This window comes from Euprymna scolopes, chromosome 16 (genome assembly GCF_053919585.1).
Source record: "Euprymna scolopes isolate OS-2025 chromosome 16, ASM5391958v1, whole genome shotgun sequence".
NCBI lineage: Eukaryota > Metazoa > Mollusca > Cephalopoda > Sepiida > Sepiolidae > Euprymna > Euprymna scolopes.
This window is the reverse complement of record NC_136497.1, coordinates 49,545,488-49,571,842: the sequence shown is the minus strand read 5'-3', so window position 1 is coordinate 49,571,842 and position 26,355 is coordinate 49,545,488.

The window sequence follows — 26,355 nt, the reverse complement described above, 5'->3', positions numbered from 1 at the left end:
TAATATATTTTTGAGCTAACTGCTCAAGTAATTATGATGTAGATAATTTAAATTATTAACTAGATAACAGAAATAATAATAATAAAAGAATAAATTTTACAAAGACATTTTGACGCTCGTGGTCAATGGTGGATAATGCAGGGGAGATAAGTAAGTTTAACAAAAACATTTTGAAGAAACAATTCTGGTCAATTTAATAGACGGATGAATGCAATCATGCTTTGATTGAACTTTTTAAATAAATACGTTAATTATTTTCACATGCCTCGTTATCTTTTTATATTGAAAATAAAAATAAAACTCGTTATAATCGTTCAAAAATCCAAAATTGAACAAAATACTTGTAGAAACCCACCCAATAAATATCATCAATCATGCAAACAATTTTCTACAAGAATTTTGTTTTATTTTCAATTTTAGAGCGATTATCGAAACTCATTAGATGACTGCCTAATGTCAGACACTTTTTTCTTCTTCTAGCTTACGACCTAGCACTACTTGCGTTTAAAATGAAATAAGCACTTTAAAATAAGTTAAACACAAAAACTTATCAAGTTAGTTAACTTATCTTGCCTTTAGTAGCATTTATTTAGGTACGGGCAATAATGGTGGGGAAATATATTTTTTTAGGTTTCAGACTACTTTTGATTGTATTCGAAAGATTAAAACCTAAAGTTAATTTCTTAAAAAAAAAAATATTTGTACACGTGAAAAAAAAAGTTTAATTAAAAATGTTTTCACGGCAACATTTGGAAACTGACAAGTTCAGCTCAATTTTGAAGTTAAATGAATTCATTGTAAACATCCCTTGAAAGATAAATATTAGTTTTCTATGTCTATTTCAAAGATAATTAGTAAAGTCCTAAGATATTAAATTAAATTAAAAAAAAAAAAACAAACAAAAAAAACACCTTATTTGTACAAAAAATAGCTTGATTAGCCCCCCAAAACGGGAGATCCTGGTTTCGCTCAAACAAAACAAAACAAGGTCGTCTAAGCATGGATTCTGTGGAAGCCCAAAATGTCAGAAAGTCAAAAGGCTGTCTGAAAATGATGTCAGGTAGTTAGAGGGAGGTAGGAGTGCTGTTTTTTGGTTTTTTTTGTTTTTTTTCCAGCCGTGCATCCATACATTCCTATCATGAACATTGGTATAATTTTTACCATTTTTTAATTTAATCATTTTTCTGTGCTTTTGCTTTTAACTTTTTTCAACTTCTTTTTATTTTTCAAGATTATATAAAAATTATGTTATGCTGAAAGTAAGACGTTAATTCAGGCAATGAAAATATTAGAATCTTATATATAAAAATTATGCGAAAAATATAACCTAAAAAAAGAAGAAATATTTTTTGCAATTATAATTTTTTGTGTGAAAATATTAAATAAGCAATGCTAAATTCAATATCGATAATTGGAGAAATTAATTTTTCTTTGAGTTATATCGAATTCATTAATCTGACTTTGGGAACTTTTTTTCATTATGTTCCTGAAAAATTAATTTTTCTTTTTTTATTGTTACAATTTGCTTTATTTCCATAAAAAGCATAAATGAATTCATTTATTTATTTATTTATTTATTTTGTTTTGTTTTACTACTGAAACCCATAACTTTAGTAAGGGTATTTTTGTTTAAACAATATAATACATTTCCACTAAGATTAAAATAAAAATGGGTTTATTATATTCCGTGATCATTATTTGATAAATACTGAGAATTTCGTTAAAATTAGTTAATTTCCTGATGTTTATTGAATTTTTAAGTAAAGGGAGGTGTCAATATGTTTATACATTTTCAGCATCAGCCATTCATTTTGCATATAGCAACATTTTGTTGTTTCTATTTGTTACGTTCAGACACTGTTCCATCTACATAGCACCTCTTTAGTAAAGGGACATAACTATGTCAAGAAATATTGTCTTTATTTTTACGGGACATAACTCTGCTAAAAAGTTGATAGTACAAAAATTTGGGGGGTGTTTTAGATAAAGATTGATAATTTATATTATTTTCATTGTTTGTTTGCATATCAACATTTCAAAGTTATTTATTTTAGTGAAAGGATTTCACTCCATTTATTTTAGTGAAAGGATTTTATATTTGAAGTTCATAATATTTTTAAACATTTAACAGGTTTGGTCTTGTATATATTCTTTAGGTATGGATAAAATGGCTGAAAAAACATAAATCCTTAAGCTTCTTAAAAGAGGTTTATCATAATTATTTTTTATTATACGTCTAAATTTTGATTGTGTCTGAAAGATAACAGACCAAAGTTAATTTCTATAATCCTCACAACGTTTCAGCCATAGTAACCTTTAACCTTCTTCAAGTGCATCTCATTGAACTTTGGAATCTCTAGCAAATTGAAAATGCATACAAAAATTTCAAGTAGAACTCTTTATTTTATCCACGAGGGTAACTTGCTCTCATTCCATCAGCCCATTCTTTAAACTCCTCGTCTTAACATTCGTAGACAATATGAATTGGAACAAATACATAAAGGAACTTGGCAAGGCTGTTTCAAAGAAGGTTGGATCCCTTTACCATGCAAGAAAAGTACTCACATCAGAGGGTATCATATATCTTTATAAAGCCACAATTCTCCCTTGCCACATCTACAACTAGTCTCTAACTCTTACAGGTTCATAAAGATCTCCAATCTAATAGGTTCCACACTATCAGTCAAGCTTCAATCTCTGTCCAATTGCCACAGTGTTGAATAAAGAGAGAGACTAGCAACGTTTCTTCTGTGAGAAAAAGACTGAAGGGAATAGAAAAGGTCATCCTCCACTAAATTTGGCAGTTGATTTTGAACTCATCTTTAATAAGACATCTCTGTTTCTTATAAAGATTTCATCACAAGTCAACTACTTTCTGTAGTGTTCAAATGATCCTATTTTTTTTTTTTTATAGCAATCGTAGCAACTGATTGAATATAATTCTTCCTTTTTAAAGTGACAGTCAGTCCTAGGAGCTTATGAAAGCAAGGGTTTTCTCAAGGAGTTCATTTCGACTGGGGCAAAATAAAGATCCAGGCTTGGTGATGAAAGAATGGGTCTCTCTTGAGGAAGACTTTTGCTTTGATAAGTTTCTGAGACTGAAGCAAAAGAAGGATCTGAACATTGGTAGTGAAAAAAAAAAAATTGGTTTTAGAAGTGTTGAAAGTAACAAGACACTTCTCCACCTCCACATTGAACCAAAGGGAGAGAATTTGCTGCCAAATCTAATCCTAACCCTAACCCTTTTATGATTCAAGGGAAAGTTTTTTCAGTATATATTCTCTCTACCATTGTGCATGGGCTCCAATCACTTCCAATCTGCAACGATTTGGGCATAAGGTCTATGCAGATTTGAGGAACTGATGAAAGCCTTTGACATTGGCAAACAAGAAGCATAGTGGACAACCCTCTGTAAAATTTGTTGTCTCATAAGATTTGTCAGAATGCTTGACAATTTCATAAGAACATAAAGACATTGCAATCTCTCAACTAGCAGCTGTCAGTAATAAAGTTAAACATAGCAAACTTCTTGCACTGATATTGTTCTATATATATTTTGCGATAATTTTTCTTCCATAGATTCTCAGGTTCTGCTCTTGAGGGAAAATCCATTCTGAAACTTTCTTTTTCATTCAATTTTTCTTAGGCTTGGTATATTAAGATCCATTGCTCTTTCTGATTCTTTTAAAGTCACTTCCTTTCATCGCTACAAATCTACTATCAGACCATGTTGTCATATTTTGGCTTGTGAATCTCTGTCCCATTTGAGAGTTCAGAGATGCATCTGCAATTTAATTCACCCTCACCCTTTATTCTTCACTGCAACTGCTCTTTCTCACAGACGTGATGTTACTAGTCTCAGTCTTTTCTATAAATACTATTATAACATGTGTTCTTTAGAATTGTTTGATCTACTCCCTGCTTCTTTAGTTCCAGCTCATTTAACTCGTTTATCAAGTAGTCTTCATCAATTCTCTATTTTAATAAATAATTATTACAGTAGATTCTTTAAAAGAAATGTGTGCTTGTGGGATTCTCTTCCTGCTGATTGTTTTCCTCCTACCTACATTCTTGCTCTTTTCAAGATTAATGTCAATGGGCATCTTCTGTCTTTTCAATAATCATCTTTTGTTCTTAATATATTATTTATTTATTTTTTATTTTTTGAAATCCTTTGAGATGCAGTTTCATAATTTGTGTATTAATATTTTTGGCAGACTGCTATCCTCATTGATTGAGATTGTCGGACTGACTTCCTCATCTTGGTTGCTATTGTCACAACGTTTCGGCCGTTTTGCCCTCCGGCCTTCATCAGGTGTTTTGTATCGAACTGGGGAACCGTTTGCTAGGAGTCTTGAACCCAACCCTTTGTTATTATTACGGGGGTACTGTGTTCGGACTCCAGCTAGGCTCTGGGACATAGCTGCTGATTCTCTGTTTTCATCATCATCAGGATGGTATTCAAGAGCGAGTCAACACTCAGACGACACCTGGTACGAGTGAAGCCCCGCATGGAGGAGAACATGACCAAAAACTGCATATACTCCATCCCATGTAGTTGCAGAAAGGTTTACAAGGGTGAAACATGCCGCCCCCTTAAAGTAAGGGTGGAAGAACACTGAAAAGCGGTAACTAAAGGGGAGAAGGAAAAATCGGGTATAGCCAACCATGTCTGGATGGAGAGTGGGGACCATCGCCCCCTATGGGATGAAGTAAAAATAATAAACAGAGAGAGACACTGGAAAGTGAGAAAACTTAAAGAAACAGCTCACATGCTTGGACATAACAACCTACTGAGCAAACCAAACATAGAGCTGAATGCAATTTGGACACCTCTGATAGAGAGAGAAAACCTTGAATAACAACATAGGTTTAACATTAAAAAAAAAACAACTAAGAATTGTCCTGTGGCCGAGTGGTCCTAGACGTTGTATCAAAGTTTACAGTTATCCAAAGGTGCTGAGTTCAATCCTGAACAAAGGCAGTGAAAAAGTAACATTCAAAACAGAGAATCAGCAACTATGTCCCAGAGTTTAGCTGGAGTCCGAACACGGTACCCCCGTAATAATAATAAAGGGTTAGGTTCGAGACTCCTAACAAACGGTTCCCCAGTTTGATACAAAACACCTGACGAAGGCCGGAGGGCAAAACGGCTGAAACATTGTGACGATAACAATCAAGATGAGGAAGTCAGTCCGACAATCTCAATCAATGAAAACACCTCATCTCAAAAATACAGACAATTATTTTAATTGGTTGTTCGCAATCAGATTATTATATCTTCTGTTATGATATGCAATTAATTTTTAAAAATATGTAGTTCAATATTTATTTTAAACAAATATACATGTTTATCCAAAAGCTGACATGGAGATCAAAGGTTGAATTTTGTTTTATTAATGTCTTAAGCCTTTTTTTCTTAACCCGTGATTCAAAAGGTAGGCTCTTACTAAATATTTAATCCTGGTGTTATGGATGACAAGAGGAGTAGATGGAAGTGAAAAAAAACTCTTCTACCTTTCTTTATGACTAAAATATTGATCAAGATTGAGTTCTAAAATTGATAAAAATATGTATATTTGATAGGTTTGGAAATTGTGTGTTGCTAGAACCATTACTAACAAACAAAGCTTAAGTTGTACAATTTATGCATCTTATTTATTCTCTTTGATCACGTAATGCTGACACATGAAACAAAAACCTTGCAAAAGTTATAACAAACGTGTCAAAGGGAGGATCCTAAACATTCACTGGCAATCATTCATACTAGAAACCACTGTTCTACAGTAATCAATTTTTGTCGAGTATAGAAGTGCACATTATACATAATCAGATGCACTAGGATGAACATTTGGTTAAAATGGATGATAAGCTGCATAGGTAACTGTTATATGGATAACTGTAGCATGGCAAATGTCCGAGAAACATGTGAAAGTGACATTTTAAGAATGTAGTTATAGACAACCCTTGGCAAACAGATATTTTTCACTATAAGTAAACCGTGACTAAATATTCAAAATCACATAATATTCACAGCCCAAATAAGATCTCCTTAGTATGGATAACCCACGAGGAATGGTGCAAGTGATGTAATAACATGGATACTCCACCAGACTAGATAAATCCTTGTCTTGGAATCCAGTAAGACAAAAAGACCACAAGAAGGATATACCATAACATATTTAAATGGTTAATTGGGGAGAGGAAAATGATGTTGGATACCTCTTATAAGAGTGCTTGTTCATGTAATTGTTAAGCAAAGGTTGCACACTCCCCAATCTCACCCCTCCCGAGTCAGCACTGCCTTATATCAATAGACAAGAGGAGTCTAGGACGACTGGAAACAATTTCCAGATAAGCAGACAGCACATACAGCACATGGTATTCTCAAGTGGTCTCACATTTTTATACTGACCTGGCCTCAATGATGCTTAACTTCAGTGATCTCACACTCTCTCTCTTTCTCTCTCTCCACACACACACACACACACACACACACACACACACACACACACACATATATATATATATATATATATATATATATATATATATATATATATATATATATATATAGTCTTGGAAGTTTCTTTAAAACCTTTAAAACTATATATAAAAAAAGATTGTCCTTCGTTGTAACATTATTTTGTCAGTAAGTCAATTAATCTCCTGTATCATGGAATAGTTTTACAAACAATAGTGCCAATGTCCTTAAAGGGATCATTAGTTGTTTACTATGAAACACTGTTTCGAGGATTTAAAAACACAACAGTATATTAAATCATGGCTCCCCAGCAGTGTTGATCAAACACCACTTCCCTTAAAACAATAATATATATATATATATATATATATATATATATATATATATATATAATTTAAAGGAGATTAGAATAATAGTCTAAAGAGCTAAGTGTATTTTAATGTAATAGTGAAATTACTAGTTTAATTAAAATACAGGAAATGCTCGTTGTAATTTAGATATATAATAAGCTCGATAGTTAAATGTCCTAGAGCTAATTCAATATTAAGTAATGTGATTTATAATTTAAAAATTAAAAAAAAAATTTTTAAATTTAAAAATCAAATTTTAATTAAATTAAAAATCAGTTTCATAAGAAGGAATAACAACAAAGTCAATTATCTGTACGATCGTTTCGGAAATCCGTGCTTTTTATTTGTGATATACATGAAGTCACGTAGAACAATTATACATAGTTTTTTTGATAAGCACGGTCTCCTCATCAGCAAATTAGGAGGATTTCTATTGAATTGAAAAGACACCAAAAATAAACCTAGCATTAAAAGTAAGGCAGATGAATCTGAAAAATTGAAGTAAAAGGTTTGGATTTAAAATTTATAAGAAAATTAGTATAGGTTAGAGATAGAAATGAGTGGAAAAAAATATATTTTTTTGAATTTACATAATAAATTTGATTTAAAAATATATAGATATAGTTACCTTTTAGTTTTTCTTTTTTTGAAATCAGGAACTGTATTTAAGGTAGTCATTTAGATGTTTGCTATAGCTTTTTATTTTATTGAATGATGAATTTTAAAAGGGCGACGCTCGTGCAGTAAATTGTTTCCGTTAGCATATTTTGATTTAAAGACGCTACAGTTAATATATATAGAGAGAGAATATTTGTTTTGCAAGTTTTTAAGGGGAGATAATTGTCATGTGTTATTGGCTTTATTTATTATTTGATTTACGAGTCTAAGGGCGGTAATTGGTCTAACTTAATTTATTAAAAAAAAAAAAAAATTAATCTATTTTTACTAATGAGTAATTTTTAATGATTTAAGGTGGTTTATATTTATTAAATTTAAACCAACGTTTATGATTACATGATAGAAGCTCGTGTCTTGAATTTACTAGTTTGGTTGTGCTTTTTATATCTTCATATTTTAAAATTTTTAGGGTTTCTTTTGTACATAATGTACAAAATTTATCTCCTGGTTTATATGATTTGCAAGTCTCAATTATTTGCCATTTTAAGTTGAAAGAAATATTGCTATTTTTTAGTTGCCAAATATAGTTGGATAGAGTAGTTTGGTTTGATAGAGAGTTATTTTTAAAAGAATTTCTGAAACGATCGTACAGATAATTGACTTTGTTGTTGTTCCTTCTTATAAAACTGATTTTTAATTTAATTAAAATTTGATTTTTAAATTTAAAAATTTTTTTTTAAATTTTTAAATTATAAATCACATTACTTAATATATATATATATATATATATATATATATATATATATATATATATATATATATATATATATAGAGAGAGAGAGAGAGAGAGAGAGAGAAAGGGGGAGTATAATCTTGATCCAATTAATCCTAATCAAAGTTAATCTTCTGGATAAGTGTATGTTGTTATGCTTTCTTTTTGCATCATTAAACTTATTAATCCTCAAAATAATTAGTTTTCCATCAATCATTCACGTTAATAGCCATTTATGCCAGTGTTTGTTTTTGCCACTTTTCATTAGATTTTATTAATTGAAGTGACATCGATTTGTGTTACAGTTATACACTCCTGCCCTCTTCACTGGTTTTTTAAACGCTATAATTCAAAGAAAGAAAAATACAATGTATTTCATATAGATCTTTCAATATCCTCAACTTATATACTTACCTACCTATCTTTCAGTTTATCTACTAGTCTATTCAAATCTATCTTCATAAAGTTTAGTTCAAGTCGAGAACTTTGAGAGAAATATGAAAAGTTTCTAATGAAGCAATATTGTGAGTTCTCTCCCTTGGCAGATTGAACACTTTCTGAGATTTACTATATTCATAAATAAAATGTAGGGTTCATTTCTCATATATTTAAATAAGATCGTCACGGTAGCCAAAGAGTAAAAAAATTGTTGGATTGGAGTTACTCGAGTCGAGGGTTCAAATTGTTTGACCAGTGGTACAGTTTTATAAGCCATGCTGACGATTGTAAATGAATAAGAAACATATACGATTATGGACAATAAATATTTATTTAAAAAATAATTTTCTCTCTCTCTCTCTCTCTCTCTCTCTCTCTCTCTCTCTCTCTCTCTCATATATATATATGTGTATATATATGCACATATATACACTTGTGCCCGATATTATTCATACCCCTCAGATCTTTGAGATTTCTATAAGAATATTGCTCAAACCAGAAGGTAGACAATATTAAATGGATTTCAAACAATAAATCAAGCATAAGCATTTAATTTAAACTCAACAAATAAATAAATTATGCAAGTTTGAAACATTATACAAAGAAAAACAATAATGGCACTAGTTCAAAATTATTCATACCACTCTTACTAATAGTCAATAGCATGTCCTTTATTCTTAATAACTGCCTGTAACCGTTTTGGATATTTATCAACAAGGTTTTTACAAGCATCAGCACTGATTTTTGACCATTCTTCAATGCAGTAGTTCTCCAAATCCCTCAAATTTCTAGGTTTCCGCTTTTTAACCTCAGTTTTCAATATGTGCCAGAGGTTTTCGATAGGGTTCAGGTCGGGACTCTGGCTAGGCCATTCCAAAACATTAATTTGATTATCCTCAAACCATTTCTTGACTATTTTGGCAGTATGTTTTGGATCATTATCCTGTTGAAGGACCCAGTTTGGTCCTAAATGGAGCTTCTCCGCATCCTGTCTAATGTTTTTCTGGAGTATTTCCAAATATTGCTCCTTCTTCATGGTTCCATCTATCTTGACCAAACTACCTGGACCACTAGCCGAAAAGGAGCCCCAAAACATTAGGCTACCACCACCATGTTTCACCGTGGGTATGGTGTTCTTTGGGTTGTAAGCTTCTCCTTTCTTCCTCCAAACGTAAGCAGCATCCATATGGCCAAACAATTCAATTTTTGTTTCGTCAGTCCACAAAATACTTGAGAAAACGGACTCTGGAGAATTCACATGGGTCCTAGCAAACTTTAGACGTGCTGCAAGGTGTTTTCCGGTGTGCAATGGAGTCCTTCTTGGTCTTCTTCCTTTCAGACCATTTTCATGCAGAGTCCTTTGCAATGTTTGCCTTGATATTTTTATGCCAGAAGACTCCAGATTTTCTAAAATGTCCTTAGTAGTGGTGGTTGGATTTGCATTAACACTTCTTACAATATTCCTGGTGGCTCTAGCAGACAGTTTCCTTTTCCTTCCTCTACCAATCAAGTTGTTTGTTGTGTGGTGGCTCTGGAATTTTTTGATTATGCTCTGTACTGTTGCTGTAGGAACCTCAAATTTCTTGGAAATTGACTTGTAACCTAAACCATCCTTATGTAAATTCACAATTTTAGTCCTAAGATCATTACTAAGCTCTTTTTTCTTCCCCATTCTAATAATTTTTATTCTTTTATTGGTTTTCAGTTGATATCATTTTAATTTCTAAAAAATGCAAAAAAAGAAATGAAATTAATCAAAGGTTGTATAAAAGCATTCAAAATAAGAATCAAACAGGAAACAAATAGTCAGAAACTCGATTAATACTGAAAAAATAAGGGGGTATGATTATTTTTGAACATTGCAGATTTTATAAATAGCTGTATATTTCTTTTATTACAAGTATCCCGAGATTTTAAAATGACGAAAATGATCAGAAGAGGTTTATTAAGAATATGTATCAATATGGACGTAAGCAATAAATTCTTACAAAGTTACACCTAATAAACTCAATTTTCAAGGGGGGGGGTATGAATAATATCGGGCACAAGTGTATATGCATATATATATGCATATACATATATATGCATATATATAGATATATAAACATATGCATATATATATGCATATACAGTAAAAATCCTTTAATTTGAACTTCCTCTAAAGTTGGACTTCCTCTCATTTGGACTTCTAAACCTGGACTTCCTCTAAACTTGAACTGTTTCGTTATTGAAATCGTATTAGCATATTTGATGCAGAGTTGCAGTAAAACTGTTTATATGGTTTAGTCAGATATTGCGCAGAAATGTTAATATTGGTACTATGTAATTAATGTAGATCAGCTATTGATAATTAATTTACACTAACTGTAATTAATTTTTTTTTTCAGATTGCTATATTTAAAATAGTGTAAAACAACCCATCACAATGGCTTACAACTCTAAAAGAAAACAAGTGACACTGACTTTACTCGAAAAACGTCAAATTATAGAAAAATTAGATGCTAGAGTTGAAAATAGCGTTATATTGAGGGATTATAAGATTGGAAGAAGTACACTGTTTTACATCAAAAAGAAAAAGGAGGAAATATTGAAGGCTGCTTCTTTCTCTTCAAATAAAAGATATGTCAAAAGAAGGACTCTTCGCAGACCAAAGCTAGTTAAATTCGATCGAATATTGCATGAGTGGTTTGTAGCAAAACGGAATAAAGGTGTAGCAATATCTGGGCCCATGTTAATTGCTAAAGCAAGAGTTGAATATCGCAGAAGATATGAAATTAAGTGAAGGCTGGCTTAGGAGCTTTAAGAGTAGACATGGTATAAGACAATTAACAATGTCAGGTGAACAACGGTCTGCTGATACACATGCAGCATCAAATTATTGTGACAAATTCAAGACGGTAATTGCCGATTATGGTTTAACACCAGAAGATGTTTACAACGCTGATGAAAGTGGCGTAAATTGGAAGTGCTTACCCACAAAAACATTATATATTATTATGTATGGCATAATCACGTTGACACACTGGTTCCCATCAAATCACCAAAGTTAAGCAACATTGAGCCTGGTCATAACTAAAATGGGTGACCAATTTGGGAAGTCCAGGTGCTGTATGTAGGAGGACGTCGACACCTCCCTGCAAAAAGTTGCAAAAACCTAACGTCGACATCTCCACTAATGGGGATATACATACGACTGGGGACCGCTTGTGAACTTCATACTCCCATGAAACTTCCTCCTTTGGAGGAAGCCGGTTAAACCCTGAATAGGGTTGGTGCTGACTGCACACATAAAAACATTAGCCGGATCCGAGGACCAGAAAATAAAAGGATTCAAATTAACTAAAGAAAGATTAACAGTGATGGTATGCACTAATGCTTCTGGAACTCATAAACTTAAGCTTCTTGTCATCGGCAAATCAAAGTGTCCCCGGCCATTGAAAGGAGTTTCGCCTTTGCCAGTATCCTATTATTCTTCACGAAATAGATGGATGAATCAACAGTTGTTTTTAATGGTTTTTGCAAGAATTTGTGCCAGTTGTCCAGAGGCGTTTTCTTGAATTAGGTAAACTTGATTCAAAGTGGTTGCTTCTGTTGGACAATTGTAGAGCACATCCTCCTGAGTCAGAACTAGTGTCATCTTGCGGGAATATTTTTGTGTGTTGCTTACCACCTAATGTGACTTCTCTCATCCAACCTATGGATCAAGGAATTATTTGGAACTTAAAATGTTTCTACAGAAATGATTTCATGATGAATATGATAAATAGTACCATGAGTATAAGCGATTTTCAGCGCCATTTTACGAGCAAAGATGCCATATTTTCTCTCACAAGTGCATGGAATCAAGTTCGAGCAAGCACATTAACAAAAGTATGGGGTAAATTATGCTCAGTGTCAAAGGCTTCTGAACTGAAAGAATCAAAGAATACATCTGGTCTAGAAAAAATTCTTGAAACCAAACGGTTACCGAACAACCACGCTGTTCTTAAATCACTTAATGCAAATGATGTTGAAATGTGGGTGCAACAAGATGAGGAAACTACTGATCAATATCCTGAAGGCAGTAATGGTGATGAAAATAGCGACAGCTCCCATTTTCTTGGCCCTATTGTAAATAACCAAGAACACTCTGATGAAGCAATATCATGGGATGGTGCAGAAAAGTCTATGGAGACGGTTATAAAATTTCTAGAAAAAAGTCCTTACTTAGTGACAACTATATTTTGCAAGCAATGTCACTCTGAAGAGATATAATCATAAAGAAGCTACAAAACCAAGAAATTGTAGATTTTCGTGATCGCTTACGGAATACAATGGCAGTGCCCGAGAGCTCAATCAATGAAAATAGAAACTGCAATGAGACTCATTCAATGAATAAATAAAAAAAACTGTATTTTACATAAATGTATGATTTCTGTAGATGATAACTGAGGTAATAAATACCTAACAAGTAAGAGTAGATTTAATTTATTTTCAAGAGTTTTGTTCCTGGTAATAATATTTAACAATTCTTACTTGCAATATATCGTAAACTCAACTTAATATATACTTGAAGTATCATATAACAATGAATTTCATTTATTATTTCTAAATTCTTAGAAAATTAAAGTTAACTGCAGAACATATTTTTATCACGAAACTTGAACAGCATTCTCTAATTTGAACGAAGCGGATATTCAAATTATAGGAGTTATACTGTATATATGCATATATATATATGCATATATATATGCATATAAATATGCATATATATGTACATATATATATATATATATATACATATGCATATATATATATATGTTCATATGTATACAATTAAAAAAATATATATATATTAATAATTATTTTTAAACCTACAGACACTAATGTTTCATGCTTACAAAATCATTAGTGTAGGAAGTGATAATTACTGCTGGTCAGAAGATTTGAACTTTGTCACACATTTACTGTTGATTTTGTAGGTGTACATTCTATCTCAAGGCCACCGGCAATTAACAAAACAATTGAGGGAAATAAAGTGCCTATAAGGTCCAAATCAGCAGATATATATAGTAAACAGCCAGAGAGTATCCCATAATATATATATATATATATATATATATATATATATATATATAGAATAAATGACAAAAAGTTATATTCCAAAATTCATGATGTTGACCATCTTATAATTTATTCCTTTAATTCAGTTGACAAAAAAAAAAGTAAATAAATAAATAAATAAATAAATAAAACGTCATGTTAGGGCTCATGGACTTTAAGTGTCTGAGAGAGGCGCACTCGTCTGACAAGATGTTGCCCTCATATATATATATATATATATATATATATATATATATATATATATATATATATATATATATATATATATATACTAGCAGAAGTACCCGTCATTGACTGGGTTAAAAAACAACCTACAGAAAATGGACTGTGATTGATGAAAGTATGATAGGTTATGAAAAGGAGGGGGTTGTAAAGAAATAGGTTTTGATACTCAAAAATTTTACCCTAAGCAAAATATGATGAAAGTAAAGATAATTTTCGCAAAAATATATTTATTTATATCAACTTTGTTTTCATTCGTAGCCAAGAGTGATCAACAAAATGATGTTTCCTTACAAAGAGAAAATGTTATATATATAATAATATAAATATACAAGAAATAAATGTTACCATAGTCAATAAAAGTTACTTTTATGGTAGAAAAGTTCATTGGTATGTGTTTTTAAGTAGTTTGTAAAAAAAATTTTTTTTTTTAATTCACGAACCGGTTTAAAAATAAATCAAAATGGCAGCGACTTTGAAATGGAGAGCCCCGTTTTCAATTTGAAGCAGGGGCAGCTGAGCATTCTGTGTTAACAATTTAAGAGAATTCCGTCAACGTAAGGAATATTTATAAATATATTTTGATGTTTTCCGTTATTTTGTGCTTGAGGAATATTCGATTATGGCATGTGTAGTTTACATAAAAATTTATTTAAGTAGTTATCGCCTCAAATTTCGTTTTAATTTCTGTTCGCTGAAATTATTTCAAGTAAAGAGCCTTACAAACTATTTCAAAACAACAAAAAAAAACATGAACTGAACTTTTACTGACTATGGTAACATTTATTTCTTGTATATTTATTTTTTCAGGTAGTCGTTTGTTGGCTTTTCTGCTAAACACTCTTACTAAATAATATCGACGAAATATCGAAAAACAAAGAAACAAAAACAGTTTTGAAAAACAATGAAGCTTTACTTACTTTAGTAAAATAATCCGAAACAGCAAACTGGGATATTAAAAAAGTAAAAACGTAATTACTTTAGTTTTTTAAAGCAAAGAATCGATATAAATATGAATAAGAAGAAAATGGCGCCCTTTTCAAGCAGAACAGCTTCGTTTCAGTTTTACAGTATTGAACGGTGTAGTATTGCGCCGTCGGATTCAGGGTTGTACTATTGTAATGTAAAGAACATGCAGAAAGGGTTGTAATCAACTGAATTCCTTCTAGTACACTGAGAAAAAAAAGCTTAAACAGATATATAAATAAAAATAAAAAGGTTATGTAAATGTTTTTAAAAAGACACATAATCACGTGAGCAGGAGTTTTTTCCTTCTTTTGATACGATAACAAGTAACGTTCTTATTTTTTATTATTTATCCATTTATTTATTTTCGAAAGAGTGCCATGTGCAAGTGGAGAAGGAAGAAAACAGAGTTGCGCAAAATTTGTGTCGAGAATTGTCTAAAGTTCTGACTTTTTTTTTTGGCTTTCACTTTAATAAGAACGTGAATTTATGAGGTGAATTTATTCGACACAATATGATTCAACTAAAAAATAAATAAATCTAACGTGAATTAAGATTAAAGTTAAAGTGTTATTGTGGACCCTCACCCCTCTTAAAAAATCTTGTTAAACTTTGTGACATATTTACATTCTATGGAGGTCAGGTGCGAACGAACACCCAATAATTTTATTATACCATATTTCTTTAAACTGAAACATAATTATCAAATTATAGTCACGCTAATAGATATAAAAAGTCTTTGTTAAAGTTTGTGCCATATTTCATGGAGTACAGGCACGAACGCAGACTCCACAATTTTATTACACCATCCCTATTTAAGTTGAAACATACTTATCAAAGTATTCTTATGTACATCTATATCAAAAACACTTGTAAACGTTTTTTTTTTTTCATTTTTTATTTCCATACTTTGGGGGCCATACGCGAACGCAGACCCCACAATTTTTATGAATCACCGTTCTACTAGATCAAATATATCCATTCCTGATCCTCGATACATCTTCTATCATTATATGTAATCAGTTTTTTAAAATAGTCAACCATATAGGAGCCTATTCGCGACCACACACACACACACACACACACACACAGACGTTCAGCCTTATATATATATATATATATATATTAGTGATGGAACGATTCCAAAATATTTTCTGATACGATTCCCGATCCCAATTCTGATTTTTTTTAAATTTATAAATATTTAAGTAGAGATTTATTGTTTTTTTTGTAAATTTTCAAATTAATACATAAACCCTCAGGTAATTTTCATTTATATTGTTCTCAATGTTGTCTTTGTAATTGATTGCAAATTGTAAGACAAAAAAAGATTTGTTTGGGTTTTAAAACAAAACAAAATTTTATCAGTTTGTCATTAGTGTACAATATGCTACTGTAAGCTTTTCATAAACAGTTGAAAATAGTCAACGATTGATAGGCAAAATGAGTTAAGATTTTATTTGATGGATTATTAAATTGATTTCCATCTGCTGTAAGAAACAAAAACAAAAACGAGATGCAAATAATAATAATAATAATAATAATAATAATAATAATAATAATAATAATAATAATAATAACAACAATGATGATGACTATGACAAATTTGTAGATTAAAGCTCTCAGCTAAATCCCCATTCCAAAATGTGAAATCCCAAAAATCTTGAAGAAAAGCAATCATTTTAGTATTTAGAATGGAAGATCAGTTTAGAATATAAATTTAACGCAAAATAATCTGTAATTCTTTTTTGGAATGCCAGCATGCCAGGGAGCTCACAGGTAGGGTGGGGCTAGTCTTTCAAGGTAAAACTGAAAATGTTTTATGTTAGTTTGACCAATTCTTTTAGCAAGCCAGTATGAAAAGTCTGTAAAGAAGTAGAGATCAGGACTATAAAACTTTATTGCTGTTATATCCACTCTCTTTCCCTATTCGTTTGACTGTTCATCATAATTTATAATCTTAGCAAAGCCATTATCACAGCACCAGGCATATAAAATCAACAGTAGGTATTTTTATGTGATAGTGGCTCATCTGAAATGAATGTTCTGTTTAGAGCACATTTGAACAATGATGCTTGACTTTTGCGTTTTAAACTTTAATTCAAGTCATTATACAAAATAATTCTATAAAATCAGCATTAGGTTATCTACGTTGCAATGTAGACTACAATGTATTGTGGACTAAGTCACTGAGGCATGTGAAGCTACCTCCCGGTGCACCGTTATGAATTTCCAACTAGAGTAGGTAATTTGATTGAAAAATGAACGATTTCGTCGATTTCGATGACAATAAAAATATGGGAGTGTGAAACATTCGTTGATCATCATTCAATCTCGGGCAACGTCGGGGTCTCTCTGCTAGTAATAGCTAATTTTCTTTCACAACAAAAAAGTTATAATTGCAAATTGGGGAAAAACATAAACAAACATAAATAAAACAAAAGCAATGATAATTTCATAAACATTGGCAAACCAGAACAGTACACTATTCAAAGTTAGCAGCAAACGGTATTTGGTCAGATCCTTTTCCCTGATATATAAACTTTATCAGTAATATAACTTCCGGCGAGAGTTTCAATTTCCCAAGTTTATTTATTTATTAAATTGTTAGGTGAAAGTACAGAATAATTAACAAAAAAACCTTCCTCTTCATGTTAAGGGTATCTTTCTAAATAATAATGTTATTATTTCAGCACGGTCAGTAACTTTTATTGGGTGGATTTCTACCAGTAATTTGTTTTATCATTTATTTTTAAATCATTATCGATATTCGAAAGATATGAGCCTATCATGGCGGTCATTTTTTTCTTATTCTTATGTAATGCTTGGCACTACTTGTTTTTTTTTTTAACTGAATAAACGCTTTAAAGTTTATTGTAAAACAAACCGAACATTTCATTTTTAAAAAACTGCTTTAATTAATTATTTGTAAATGTAAATTTGTATTTCACTTTTGCCAATTTTCTGTATGATAATATGTTTTTTAATAAGTAAAAATCGTTTTGGTGGAAAAAAAATTAAAAGCAGTGGCTGCCAACGATTAAATCTTTGAATTAAGTTTCCATTTTCAAAGCTTAAAAAATAGATTGAATTTAGGTAAATATGTCAGCGGTAAAAAATTATTTAAACTTTTTTATACATAAATATTTATGATAAAATAATTATTAAATCAAACGTTATAATAATTTTTCGATGCTTCTACAGAATTTGAACCTAACTAAACCAACTTCTTCCAAATTAAATCTAAGCCCTATTTTAAACTAGGGGAATGGGAGCTTAGCCCGCATTACTCAAATGGTCCTACTTTTCCGTTGTCAAAGTGCCATTTTACCTATTTATTTACGTTTGCCATTTTTACCATGCCATTTTTACCATGCCATTTTTACCGAGCACCATGAAAAACCATGTTTGTTATTTTAAAAAATACAACTAATATTATAATACACCTAAAAAAGAAAAACACGATTCTCCATTTTTAGGTGATTACATGTAAATAGCTTGAAAATTTTAGTGGTAAAAATGAAATAAACACAAAACAAAAATTGGGAAAATTGTGAAAGAATTGAAAAGAAATGATTCGAAATGTGTCAAGTTGAAAAGAGGATAGACAGAAGGACTTCAAAAGTAATGACTGGAAATCCTTCACGACTGTGGCAATTGCTATTCCAAGCATATTTGATGAAGAAAACCTCAAATAAAATATATCCAATTCCTAGATGTAGCATTGACTCTTCAAGCCTAATTGAATTTGTTTTATTAGTTTTTATGGTAAGCAAAATAAATATTCTAGCGTTCACTTGCCTATTCAATATCAAAAATTTGAAAAAGCTTTTATGCAGCTATTTGATAACCGGCCATATGGTGCCTATTAGAGACTTCACACTTTAATATCAAAAGATTTAAAATGCTTGGACATTTCTTTCTGGTGCAGCTTGACCTTGATATTGTCTGATCATCACATCCTCTTAAATATTTCATGTTTCCTTGTATTTTGTTTGGTTTTGGCAAAAGTGAAAAATATAGATGAAAATCTCACAAGTTTATCAAAACCTTGGATAGAATATATAAATAGCAAACATTTAGAAGTTTGTTAATCTAAAAAAAACGTTTATTTACATTTAAAATACTCCAAACATATGAGAGTTTACTTTTTTAGGCAATTATACATGAGCACACTAAAACGTTATTTTAGAATATAGAATGGAGGTTCAGTTGTGCATATAAATGTAATGTAAAATGATCTCATTTCCGGTACATTCTAACTTTTTAAGCAGTTAAGTAATTTTTACCACTAATTCTAAATCCGATCAGCAAAATCATAAAATCACATGTAATTGCCATATTTTTCATATTGCCACCCAAACTTAGGGTTAGTAGTAGGAAAGGAGTATGTTTTTTTATGACTTTTAAAGTCTTATTTGGAACATTAACATTCCCAAGATTTAAAATAAAGTTGGTTTTATGTCCTTAAAACATTGTCTGATCAATAAGATGTCATCATTTTGCATTAAATTTATATACGAAGCTTATTGTTTGGTGTTTTATTTTATTTTTACCGCTAAATTTTTCAAGTTGTTTACATGTAATCGCCTAAAAATGCAGAATTGTGTTTTTCTTTTTTAGGTGCATTAGAATTTAATTTAGATCTTTAAAAATTATAAATGTTGTTTTTCATACATAATGTTATGTTTATTGGCTAGATAAAGGCATAAAGATTCTTGTAAAAATAAAATTTACTTTATGTTTATTCGCTAGATAAAAATGTGAAAATAAGTTGGGTTTTTTTTTTCTGTAGAAATTAGTTTTTATGACGGAATGAAATTTGGCACACTGGTGTATTTTTTGGCGAATCAAAATGGCGTATTGAAATCTGGCATGCTGGCACGCAAAAAAAAAAAATACTCGACGATTGGTATACAAAATAAGAAAACAGTGTAGGGAGAGAATAGTTAAGAAAGCTCATCTCAAGTCAAGAATGAGTTTCTACATAATAACGTACTATTTGGAAAACATTCTTGATATTAGGAGGGTGGAAGGTGTCGGCCACCATAACAAGAAACACTGGAATTTGTTTGACATAACGCCCACGTGCAATGTTAGAGCCGAAAGGGAAAAAAAAAAATTTCTGGGCACTTCTTGATTTGTGTTCAATGATAACGGACGTGAAGCAGCATCGACCAAAAGGCATGACAAGGAACATAGAAGCGGACACGTATAATGTAATATTAAAGAAGCCGGCTCTCTAATGATGTGACATGAGGCAAGCAGTTTAGAGTACTGAGATAATCGAAATACTTCTTGATTTGTGTTCGACTGTAATAGTCGCCAAAACAGGGTGCCGGTCAAATGGCAAGGAACATATAGCGGCCACGTATGATTATTTATTAATTCATGAAGGACTTCTGCTCCCTTTTTATCCCTTTTTGCATAAAACTAAATTAAAGTAAATATTGCTCCCATTTCACATGCTTACAAAATTCATAATGACCGATTAATTAATGCTTACAAATATATAAACATATATATATATATATATATATATATATATATATATATATATATATATATATATATATATATATACCTATCTTACTTTACATAAAGAGAGATGTGAGTTCATCAATGTTTGTTGGCCTACGGCTTTTTTCAACTGTATAATTTCATAATACAAAATACATGCTAAAATAGAATTTAGTCCTGGGATTAAGTTATGTTTGACGAAAATTTCTGTTTTAATTGTTCTAATTAGTTGTAATTTATAATTAACTGAACAACTTATCCATATCTCACCCAGCTGTCTATATATCTTGTCCCCTTTCACTTTATGTCGTTTCAACCACTCTCTAATATTTCGTAATGTTTTTGTAAACATTTAGAAAAGAGTGATTCATTTTTCAATGTCATAATGTAATTTATATAGACGTATGTCTGTACACACCACAAACACGTATGCTAATTAGATGGTAAAATAAGTTTCTTTACTTCTAAAACAACAACAACAACAACAACAACAACAACAAGCGGGACCTGTGGAAATTCCACAGAGGACTTTTTCATATATAATATATTGATCTTGGCATTCTGTGGATGTAAAAGGATATGCCTTAATACTATTGTAGCTCTTTTGTTAAAACTGCAAAAGTATTTATCTAAGGCAGCAGGAACGGCCAGTGTAGACCGATCGTAAAATACGCTTAAATATGATATTTTAATTTATGCAGATTTCATATATTATTAAAGGGTCAATTTTCTATCGATTCTTATATATTATAAAGTTGTGACATCAAAAATAAAAAAAGTATATTCATATGACTTGGGTGCATCAGCTTGAATGGAAACCGAAACCAAAACTTATGAAGAAAAAAAAAAAATATATATATATATATATATATATATATATATATATATATATATATATATATATTGAATTCCTTCAGAAACCGAAACCAAGACTTATGAAGAATTCTTGGTAAAATGATTAATAAAAAGACAAAACAGGTTACTTGAGTGCCATCAGCTATAATCGAAACTGAAACTAAGACCCATGAAGAATTCTTTGTAAAATTATTTATTAAATGAAATGGAAAGTCATAACAATTAAACGACAGCCACTCGGTGTATGAAAAAGATCTAAGCATGGCACACAAAAGAACACACACGCTAGATAATAATAATAATAATAATAATAATAATAATAATAATAATAATAATAATAATAATAATAAATTAACAATAATAACAACAATAATAACAATAATATTAAAAATCCTGCCAAATCGTAGAATTTGTCGTCTTAGCAGATCATAAGGTGAGAATCAAGTAGACAGCAAAACAAATCAAATACTCGCCATAGAACTGAAAGGGACATGGGACATGAAGAAAGTCAATATAATACAAATAATAATAGGAGCACTAGGAACAGCTACCACCCCCAAAAATAAACGGAAAGAAGACTGGGAGAAATTGAAATCTTAGAGAAAACTGAGACTATACAACGAATGGCAATAATAAAAAGAGCCGAAATCTTCAGGAAAATCTTCAAATGCCGAAACCAACTCATATAAACTATGAGCACTAACCAGTCACATGAGAATTCCAATAGAAAAAAAAATGCAACACCACCACATGAACCTAAGAGAACTGAAATTGCTAAAAATTTTATAAACTGCCCCCCCACCCCTTAAAAAAAGAATAATGGCACTAGTTTCAGCAGTTACCACACAAAATAGTCGTGAATGGTAAAGGAGGATACAAAGATCAAGGAGGGAGAGCACAAACCAGATCTCCACTAGAAATGTGTGGAGTATTAGAAATACCATATATAGTATAAAAAAACAATGGTCATTGCCAGTGAGAAATCAATGGTAAACTGCTGTTGTTTTAGCCTAAATCATTTGAAATGGTTATTGAAAGAGGGGAAAAGACTAGAAGATCTGGGAAGACTTGTTGTCACTCAGACTTCAGGGAACACGACCGGTTTATTATTAGTGAGCAGTCCCTGATCATAATCTGTATGAGAACTCTTAGTAAGTTGTTTATTATTATAATAATAATAATAATAATAATAATAATAATAATAATAATAGCAGCAGCAGCAGCATTGAAGGGCCGATAATAATCAAGACAAACAGTGGTATAATTAACAAAAGTCTATTAACAAAAATACGTTACAGAAAATAGATGTCCTTTTCTCTGACCATAACTGCTATTAATAACTGCCACGATATTTAGTCGTAACTGTATTTATTGTGTCTGGATGAGTTTATTTATTCCCGACATAGGTGAATTAACTGACACGATAAAAAAAAAAAACATAACATGTGGCCGCAGCCAAGATTGAACTCATTACACGAGTTTGTATTGTAATTAAAATCTTGTCGGTAATACTTGATGCTTCGCCAGGGCTATCAAGGATATTTTTTATCATGACGTCATCACTAGATGGGTTGCCAACCACGACTTAAGAGAGGCCCAGCTACCCTTGGGAGAAGAATAGACCATGCCAGTTTCCCAACCTGGTATTTTCCCTCGCGATGCCTTCCCAAATAGTCACCCATGTGGTACTGGCCAGGCTCAACGTTGCTTAACTTCGATGATCTGGCGAGAACCGGTGTGACAACATGATTGTGCCTTACCGACACCATAACAGAAGCAAATAGACTTGTAACTTCCAGTTATACAAAAAGATTGTTTTGATAGATATATCACAGTTTATAAATGTTTGATGGAAATCAAAGTGGAATAAGTAGTGGTGGTGGTGGTGGCGCAAAATGTCACGTGTATGTCTACTATTTGTATAAAAATTTCAATGCAACAATTTATGCACAGCATTTAATATAGGTCGATATATATTGGACTCAGACAGGATCAACGTGATTCTTAGGTTGACCTCATAAGAGAGGACAAGTATCCAATTTAATACCACTTATAAACGTGCTTGACAAATATCAATGAAAAGAAGACAATAGTTGACTGTTTGAATTTCAAGAACAGAATTTCATTGAAAAAGGATTGTCAAGAGTTTAAGATTAAAACTAAAAAAAAAAAAAATGTGTTCAAAATATTTTTAGATGAATCAACTGATCTCTCTGTCAGTCATGCTGCGGTTTAAAATAGCAATTTCGTCTTTAAAATTCGCCATTGCACGAATGTTTTATGCTTCTCAATGTACAGACCGCCGTCCAATGATTCTTCCTCTTTAATGTCAGTGGAAAATACGTTCGCAAACATCACTCCAACAGCAACTAGCCATTGTGTTTCTGAATTTTGTAGATGAGGATCGGTAAATCGTATTATTTAGATTATTCAGACTAATGTTCTCATCTTAAGTGTTATTTTCACAACGTTTCGGCTGATGTAACCTTTAATTTTCTTTATGTGTATCTTGTCAAACTCAGGAATCTGCAAGAACCCGTGACATAAAAAATAAAGTACCTGGTAAAATTCAGTTGTAAGTGACACTCTTCTAGAGGTTGAGGGCGATATTAAGAATACAAATGCAAATTATTTAAGACTTCCATGTAGTCATGGTCGATGGAACAAGAGCATGCTACGACCATGGATTAAATAAAGGCTTCCGTTTTAAATTCTCTGCAGATTACCAAGTTTGACAAAAAGATTCTTGAATTCAACAAGATACTTCTGAAGAAGGGTGTAGGGTTACGTCGGCCAAATATAAGATTCGAGATGAGAACAGTAGTTTTAATAATCCAAATCATACAAGGGACTATTTTGATAGTCTTTAGTCTGACTGAGGTATATATGTTTTGGGTAGTCCTAGAAGATCCCTTTCCCGAGCCTTACCTTCTCTCTTTGGGAAGAGGTTGGTTTATTGCTAATTGTCTGAGGCGCCTTTACCGGGGAATGCTGATGGGGTACCCTATGCTGTTTTTAGAGGTCAGCATGGTTCTTTTTCTCACACTTTCCTGTCCTTTGTGCCATATCGTACTTACAAAGTAAATATGTAAATACAGAGTGGGTATTGCCAAAATATAAAAAAAATAATAATAAATGATAAGTAAATAAACTAACCCCAACTCTACTCTCACCCAAACAAATAATGTATCAGAGATTATTAATAAAGGTTTTATGAGAGCCCAATATGACAGAAGGTATATTTTAAGAGGGTATTCTCCTTCATAATCGATGCACATAGAGGAAAGACAAGTATTGACTTTAGCTCTTGTTATGATGTGTAAATCAGGAGAGTTGCATTATAGAGGGTAATTAATTAATAATTAACCCAAGGACTCATATTTGCGGTGGGTGTTGCCCTTCTGGTTTTTAGTCGCCGGTATCAGACAAGGCCAAACTATTTGCAAAGAACTTTGCAGCTAATTCTACCCTATGCAACGAAGGCCATCAACTCCCCATATTTCCTCCTATAACACAGAACACGGTAGGTAACATGCAAATATCTGTGCATGAGGTCGCCAAACTAATCAAGAACCTTGATTCCAGTAAAGCAACTGGCCCTGACGGCATCCCAATTATAATGTTAGAAAAGCTTCAACCAGAACTTGCTCCCATACTTACAAAACTGTTTAAGCGTTGCCTTAAGGAGAAGTGCTTTTCGACTCCCTGGAAAACCTCATCAGTATGCCTTGTATTTAAGAATTCAGGAGATAAGTCATCTCCCTCTCAGTACAGACCAATAAGTCTCCTGTGTGTTATGAGTAAGTTGCTGGAATCCATATTCAATAGAGAAATAGTCAACCACCACAGCAGGAATAACCTTCTTAGTGACACACAATATGGTTTCCGCTCTGCAAGATCTACCGCAGATGTGCTAATGGTTATATCTAACAGGATTAGTGAATCTCTTGACAAAGGCTTCCTTTCTAGGGCAATTGCTCTTGACATATCAAAGGCCTTCGACAAGGTATGGCATAAGGGCCTATTTCACAAGATTTCCAGCTACGGTATAACTGGAAATGTTTTCTCAATCATTAAATCATTTCTCTCCGATAGGCTCATAAGAGTAGTGGTCGATGGACAAAAATCAGAGGCCTGCAGTATTAATGCTGGAGTTCCTCAAGGGTCAATCCTGGGCCCAACTCTCTTCCTGATCTACATCAATGATCTCCCTAAACACATACTTAAATCATTCGTTGACATCTATGCTGATGACACGACCATCTACAGCAACACATCAAAAGCTGTAAATGACAAAGTTCTCTCTGATTCTCTCTCCTCTGATCTCGAGTGCGTGGTTCAGTGGGGGAAGACGTGGCTGGTTACCTTTAATGCATCTAAAACCAAACTCCTATCTTTACATCATCAACGATCTGATCCCCATCTGGCATCAATTGAAATGGATGGCTCTCGTCTAGGAGAAGCCCCATGTTTTGACAAGCTTTTGGGTTTGTCCTTTACTCCTGATCTGAAATGGAACACGTACATCAAGTCTGTTGCCAAAGTCGCTGGAAAGATGGTGGGATCCTTCTACCGCTCCAGAAAATATCTCACTACTGATGCAATTCTCTATCTATATAAAAGCCGAGTACGTCGAAGGATGGAATACTGCTGCCATATCTGGGCAGGAGCTGCTAAAAACAGCCTATCCTGCCTTGACAGAGTACAAAATAGACTTTGTGGCTTAGTAGGGGATGCCCTTTTCTCTACCCTGCAACCTCTCTCCCACAGAAGAGATGTTGCGAGCCTATCCTTGTTTTATCGTTATTTCTATGGCAGGTGCTCGTCTGAACTCCAATCTCTGGTCCCCCCTCGCCAATCTTTCACGAAAAACACCCGTCTAGCTGAATCCACTGTGAAAAATTTTCCCCAATCTTTATCTGTGCCTAAATCAAAACGTAGATTCCATGAACAAAGCTTCTTTCTCAGAACTTTTTCTTTTTTTCTTTTTTTACACAGTGGTCACCATTTATCAAGGCCCGGAAGCC